The 7236-nt window shown below is 41.3% G+C and overlaps 1 protein-coding gene across 1 annotated transcript in view; it reads left to right on the top strand.

Annotated features, from left to right (window-relative positions):
* LOC104528134 (ecto-NOX disulfide-thiol exchanger 1) overlaps positions 1–7236 on the top strand; it is a gene marked incomplete at its 3' end in the record, with an annotated part of 75843 nt that overhangs the window by 28457 nt on the left and 40150 nt on the right. The window lies entirely within an intron of this gene.

Raw genomic sequence — 7236 nt, forward strand, 5'->3', positions numbered from 1 at the left:
AATACATATATACGTATATATATATATATGTGTGTGTGTGTGTGTGTGTGTGTGTATATACTTTTGTTTTTAGGGAGGTAGACACTGTATTAGATTTGCCCTTTTTCAGTAAAACTTAAATCTCAACTTTTAGAAATCAACTCTATGTTCGGTCTCAAAATACTCAGCAATGCTATTTCTGAAGTACACAATCAAATCTCTAGTCTCCAGAAGCTTTTCTTTTTGTTTCTGAAGTACACAGAAGATTGAGACTCACCAAATCTCTAGTCTCCAGAAGCTTTTCTTTTTTTCTCCACAGAAACTAAAGTTTAACGAGCATCTTACTAAATTTATGACCAGCTGCTGCTTGGACTGTCCTAATCCTTGCAGTACATGTTGGCAGGGAACTCCATACCTGGAACCAGATCCTTTTTTGTCTTTCAATCCTACTAAAAAATAGACTGTTTTTCTTAGGTGTAAAATTATCACTCCTAGGCCATGGGGACCCTTTAAATGTTTTTTATTTTGGTTAGCCATTTTGTGCTCAGATCATTGTTTTCACCATCACTCTGTGTGTTCAACTAGCACATCTGAGCACCACAGCCACCGGCATACTGCTGGTTGTTCATGGTGGAAACTTTCCATGAGTGCAAGTAGGGGCACACAAATAAATCCATGTTTGCACACATGGGTGTTCTTGTGCATCCAGCAGAAATACAACTTCGCAGCTGTCATAATACACCACAGAAAAAATTGGTATTTACAGGCAAAAGAAATGACACATCCAACGGCTAATACTGAAAATCATACAGGGGCTTATACTCTTAAAACCTAATATTGAGCAGATATATAATTTGTGGTAAGGGCTGGTGGAAAAGGGGTGGTAACTTAGTATTGGTGATGGAGTGCAAGCCCCAAAAGCACAGTTGGCAGGAGTATGCATCCATTTTATTTGGGCAGAGCAATAATGTGGTAAAAACAGGTGATTCAGAGACAGTGACTGTTGCCAAAGAAGGAAAGGAGGATGCTTCTCCAAGATTGTGTGTCTATTTTTATGGATGACGAAGTTGCTCCTGCCCTCCTCAAATGCAGACTAATGAAAGCAATTGTTTTACACTATGTACTGTGTTAGGCAAGGGATTTTATTGTTCTTCTATTTTTTCCAGACCCAAAGGTTTAAAGTGAAAAGTTTTGTTCTTCCTATGTTCTACTTGAAAGAAAAAGGAGCTTTAAAAACTACTCCAAGTGTTCAAGAAGATTTTTCTTCTTGCCTCTATGACTGCCAATTCCAGATATTTGTTCTTCAGAGGTTTTCACTGATCTCTGCCATGCCAATTTCTTATTAGATGAAACAGGAGTTAACTCGTTTTGCCAAATCTAGGCAGAAAATGGACATGGAATAATAGAATGGTTTGGGTTGGAAAGGATCTTAAAAATCATCTAGTTCCAACGCCCCTGTCATCATCAGGGACACCTTCCACTAGATCAGGTTGCTCAAAGCCTCATCCAACTTGGCCTTCAACACTTCCAAGGAGAGGGCATCCACAATCTCCCAGGGCAACCTGTTCCAGTGTCTGACCACCCTCACAGTCAAGATGTTCTTCCTAATATCTAATCTAAACCTACCCTCTTCCAGTTTAAAGCCATTACCCCTTGTTCTATCACTACCTGCCCTTATAAAAAGTCCCTCCCCAGCTTTCTTGTAGACCCCATTCGAGTACTGGAAGGCCACTCCCCTAAGCCTTCTCTTTTCCAGACTGAATAGCCCCAACTCTCTCATCCTGTCCTCATAGGAGAGGTGCTCCAGCCCTCTGATCATCCTCTTGGCCCTCCTCTGGACTCACTCCACTAAGTCTATGTCCATCTTATGTTGAAGGCCCCAGAACTGGATGCAGAACTCTGGGTGGGGTCTCACGAGAGCGGAATAGAGGGGGAGAATCACCTCCCTCAACCTGCTGGCCACCCTTCTCTTGGTGCAGACCAGGATACAGTTGGCCTTCTGGGCTGCAAGCGCACATTGCCGGCTCAATGAAGTTCAATGTTAATTGAACATATTGATCTTAAATGCTTTTACTTTCTTGTGCAAATGTATGAATATTCAAGCCTTATGTACAGTATCCACAGGGGCTCTAACTTGAGCAGTACATGCTTTTCCATTCTTAAATCTCCTTATAATTTCTGATTACTTTCCATTTTAATTATTTCATGTAGCAATTATTTGTTAACATTTTTCAAATGTAAATTTTGTCTCTTCTGCCAAGTTGTTTTTTGTAGAATCATAGAATCATTTAGGTTGGAAAAGGCCTTTAAGATTATCAAGTCCAACCACTAACCTAGCACAGCCAAGTCTACCATTAAACCACGTCACTAAGCACCACATTTATACCTCTTTTAAATACCTCCAGAGATAGTGACTCCAACACTTCCCTGGGCAGCCTGTTCCAATGCCTGATAACCCTCTCAGTGAATAATTTTTTCCTAATATCCAATCTAAACCTCCCCTGGCACAACCTGAGGCCATTTCCTCTTGTCCTATTGCTTGTTACTTGGGAGAAGAGATTGAGACTCACCTCGCTACACCCTCCTTTCAGGGAGTTGTAGAGAGTGAGAGGGTCTCCCCTGAGCAACCTTTTCTCCAGTCTAAACAACCCCAGTTCCCTCAGCTGCTCCTCATAAGATTTGTGCTCCAGACCCTTTACCAGCTTCCTTGCCCTTCTTTGGATATGCTCCAGCACCTCAGTACCTTTCTTGTAGTGAGGAAGCCAAAACTGGATACAGTATTCAAGGTGCAGCTTCACCAATGCTGAGTACAGGGGGATGATCACTTCCCTAGTCCACCTGGCCACACTATTTCTGATACAAGTCAGGACACTATTGGCCACATTGACCACCTGGACACACTGCTGGCTCATATTCAGCTGGCTATTGAGCAACACTCCCACGGTCTTTTCAGCCAGGCTGGTTTCCAGCCACTCCTCCCCAAGCCTGTAGCATTGCATGGGGTTGTTACTTAACCTTGTTGAACCTCATGCAATTGGCCTCGGCCCATCAATCCATCCTGTCCAGATCCCTCTGTAGAGCCTTAATCCTCAAGCAGATGAACACTGCCACCCAACTTGGTGTCTCCCACAACCTTACCAAGGGTGTACTTGATCCCCTCGTCCGTATCATTGATAAAGTTATTAAATGAAGCTGGCCCCAATACTGAGGCCTGGGGAACACCAGTTGTGACCAGCCACCAACTGGATTTAACTCCATTCACCGCTACTCTTTGGACGCAATCACCCAGCCAATTTTCCAGTCAGCAAAGAATAGGCCTGTCTAAGCCATGAGCAACCAATTTCTGCAGGAGAATGCTGTGGAAGAAGGTTGTCAGAGACATTTCTAAATTCTAGGTAAACAACGTCCACAGCCTTTCCCTCATTCACTAAGTGGGTCACCTTGTTATAGAAGATCAGGCTAGTCACACAATTCCAAGAGATCATAAACCCTTACCTAGCTGCATAAATATATGTATAAATCCCTTTTAAAATAATGGTATGATCATTGAAAGCATGAAATATTACTTGTTTGACTCCTCAGATGTGTAGTATATAAATTTAATGTAACTGTCTGAGTTTAATGTATTGTATTCATGTCTACTATATCTTCATAATTATATATCCAAATGGATCTGTTAAAAAATGTACATGGGCAGGGTTGATTCCCATTTTTTGTAATCCTGCATAACTCTATCATATCTTTGATTCTGAAGACCAAAAAACTTACCAGTAAGTTCAACCGTAGTTGTCTCCAGCTCTAACTCTGATGTCTTGGTCTTGCTCCAAATAGGCAGTATGCCAGGACGTGGAGCAGACTGCAGTGGTGGTGCTGATGGATGATCGTCTCCTGTCCTTAGACAAGAGCTATATATCCGACTTCTATTATTACACTACTCGGTAGCATTAATACAGTTAAACTTGGGATTTTTCTGGATCCTGTCACAGATGTGGCAAATTTATTGACTTTCCTTTCCAGAGACTTTGTCCATTCCTTTTTCTCTGCACCTCAGGGTCCAGACCAGTATTTCCTTTGGATGTCCCATCTATAGGCTCTCTTCAAGGTTTGTCAGCAATATGCTGGTGGCATGCATCAGCTTCTCTGTAGATGCAAGCACCACCGATGTCTTCAGGGATCTGAACAAGATCTTAATTGCTCAGAAATCCAGCTGAATTTTCCATCACTGCAATATATAGTAATAGGTTTTAGTATTTAGAGGAATATTTTCTTTTCCTTAATGCTTTACAAATGGGACTAGTGCATCCTCTCAGTGCTCATGTGATGTTCAAAAGCATTTCATTCTCAATTTGACACATAGGGAAACAGAAGCAATTTACTTGGGAGGACAGAGAAAGCAAACCTAGTCCTGGTTAAAAGCTGTCCATGCCTTCAGTAGTCTTGCCATTGCCTTAGTGGGGTTTGGATTAGTGCCTGCAAGATATAGAATTAGAGTTCAAGAATTATCGACTCAGTCCTCTGTACAGTCACGTTCTGAAGGCACAGCGTCCCAGCGCACCTAGGAGGTTTTGTGAGTGTTGGCCCACAGCACTCTGCTCAGGCTGTTGTAGATTGATTTTAGCTGTAAAAGAAACTGATGACGAAGCCATGTACTCATTTAACAAAGACATTACTTACAAAGTCACATTTCCTTGAGCGTGGCAGGAATTAGTGGCAAATAATTTTTTTCCACTTAAATCACACACTTGCTTTGATTGACGCGCGACCTAAAAGTTCTTCCTCTCAGCTTGAGGCCATGTTAGCACTGTTTGTGGACATGAGTTTCCTTGTTGCCATCTCCCTTAGATTTGTTTTTCTCTGTATCTTCACCACTGCCAAAGGAACATTCAGAAAACTGTACCTTACTGAAACCTGCCATCTTTCCTTTAAGAGAGAGCATATGTCTGTGGTTTGGGCAGAGTTTGCTGTTGTTTCAGTTCGTTACTCTTGTAGAGAAGCTGAAACATATCTAGTAGCTGTCTTAAAGAGAGAACAGCAATGGTTAAATGTAACTGGTGGTAGCAGTCACCAGATGACAATGTTTTTCCTTGTCTGTCACATAGGACCTGAAAGATGCATACAGGACAGGGAGAACTTGGCCTTCCGTCCATCTTCTTGTACATTTCCACCTGCTCCATCCTTGCCTCAGAATGCTGTGGGTCTACTATGGATATTGCATTTAAAATGTAATTTTGTCTCTGGCTAGTACAGTAGCTGATCCTACATTTGTCCAGAGGGGTGGATGAGGTGCCTCCCTCAGCATTTTTTTAGTCCCAGTTTTCCCTGATCCTAGGAGAGGTCTGGTATGACACCGTGCGTTGAGTGCTATTGTGGTGCTCCGCTTTGTGAGCTGTGGAGCTCTGCAGGCTGCTTTATCGGTGAGTAATAATGATCGAGTTCCACCCCCAGCAGGAGAGTGCTGCACAGGATGGCCTGCTGTGACTGTCAGAAGTCTGACTTTTAAAAATGAGATCAAGCAAATTAGCATAGCCTAAGGACTCCTTTGAATTGTATGTTGCCCTTTCACCTCTGACTTTATCTCCCAGCATTCACTAGCCATGAATATTTAATACAGCTACCACTGCATCCCGTGGAATAAATGACAGGATCCAAGTTTCAAAGCTTAATCTGAAAAGCAATGCATATACATCGATATTGAAAAAAAGCATCACACCCAGAGCAAATCCTTTATCATAAGCCCACTTATTAAAAAAAAGTAATGTAATATCATGAGTTTTCATTAATACTGGTCTTCAATAAGCCTAAAGCAAATCCTTGCTTGCTGAGCGCTTGCTACGCTTGTACAGAACTACCTGAAAGTGATGAAGGCTCATAGTCAGCGCGTGGAGAACAGGGAGCGTGCAGCCAAGACAGATATGAGCTCTATTGGAGTAGAGGTTCTCAATCCTCACTTGTCTTTCCTGGAGAAGATGATTATGGGTGTTTCAGAGGAATCATAGTGCTAATTTTCAGCCCCCACACAATGCTTTGCACCTGCAAAGTGCTATAAAAATCTCAGCTAATCCTCACCAGTAGGTATTATTGTACCTGTTTTGGAGATCTAGAAATTAAGATACAGAAAGGTCAGTGGGCTGACCCAGGGTCACATAGCTTCTTAGCAACAGATGTAGGATGAAGAAACAGGCCTCTCTGGTCACACTCTATTGATCATGCTGCCTTGTAGCAAATGTAGCTCAAGTTTCCTAAATATATATATAGAAAAAATCCTAGAGAAATTGTTTCCCTCTTTGCTTCTTCAAAACAAACAAAATCCCAAGCTACCAAGCCCTGCGTTTACATGTATCATTAAATACTTTCCAGTTGCTAGCCAGAAAACTCAACAGAAAACCTGTAGAACACCAAAGTAGCTCTCTTCTTTTAAATAATTGATGATGGCAAATAGCAGCAGGGTTATGCCAACAAAGAGATCGGTCTCTCAAAATATTTTATTCATTATGCCTCAAGAAACCCAAAGCCTTATTTTTAACGAAAGCAAATTTCAGAAGCTGGCTCTCAGTTCATCTGAAACATCTGCTTATTACAATTCTTGGTGTTACAGCACTGGTGCTCCCCAGTAAATCTTTCAGCTTTAAATAATACGTATGGAAGTCTTGGCAAAGAGATCAGGAAAGAAAAAGAGTAACATTTGCCAAATATGCATTTTACTTTATGAGGCTGTTGTGGTATATTTTAATAATACATGCATTGAAGAGACTCTAGTAATCCGATTAAAAAACAGCACAAGAAGGAATTAATTCCAAGGTTCAAAAAGACCCCATTCTACACAGCTGAAACTTTATATTCCAGGGTAAAATGTTTAGAAGTCTTGGCTAAATACACTTCTATAAAACAGTCAGAAATGGATCTTTCTCTGTAGTGTTCGTAAATCAAGGTCACTTATGTGAGAAGGCAATATGGTGATAAATCTGTCTGACAATTAGATGGAGAGGGCATATCGATGTTAAATTATATTCTTTGTACGCTCTGGTCAAAAGGCAATGTAAACACCACAGTAGCATTATGAAACAGAAAATTACATTCCAGATAATAATATATATTCATGGTGCATGGTTTTACACTTTAATGTGCTGTGTTTTACTCAAGCCATATTAATATTTTAACTTATGTAACATCCCCTTCTTTATGCATAGTTTATTTTTTTAACTGAAAATGCACCTCCCTCTCCCTCTCCCTCTCCCTCTCCCTCTCCCTCTCCCTCTC

This window comes from Antrostomus carolinensis, unplaced genomic scaffold, assembly GCF_000700745.2.
Source record: "Antrostomus carolinensis isolate BGI_N321 unplaced genomic scaffold, ASM70074v2 scaffold5897, whole genome shotgun sequence".
Taxonomy (NCBI): Eukaryota; Metazoa; Chordata; class Aves; order Caprimulgiformes; family Caprimulgidae; genus Antrostomus; species Antrostomus carolinensis.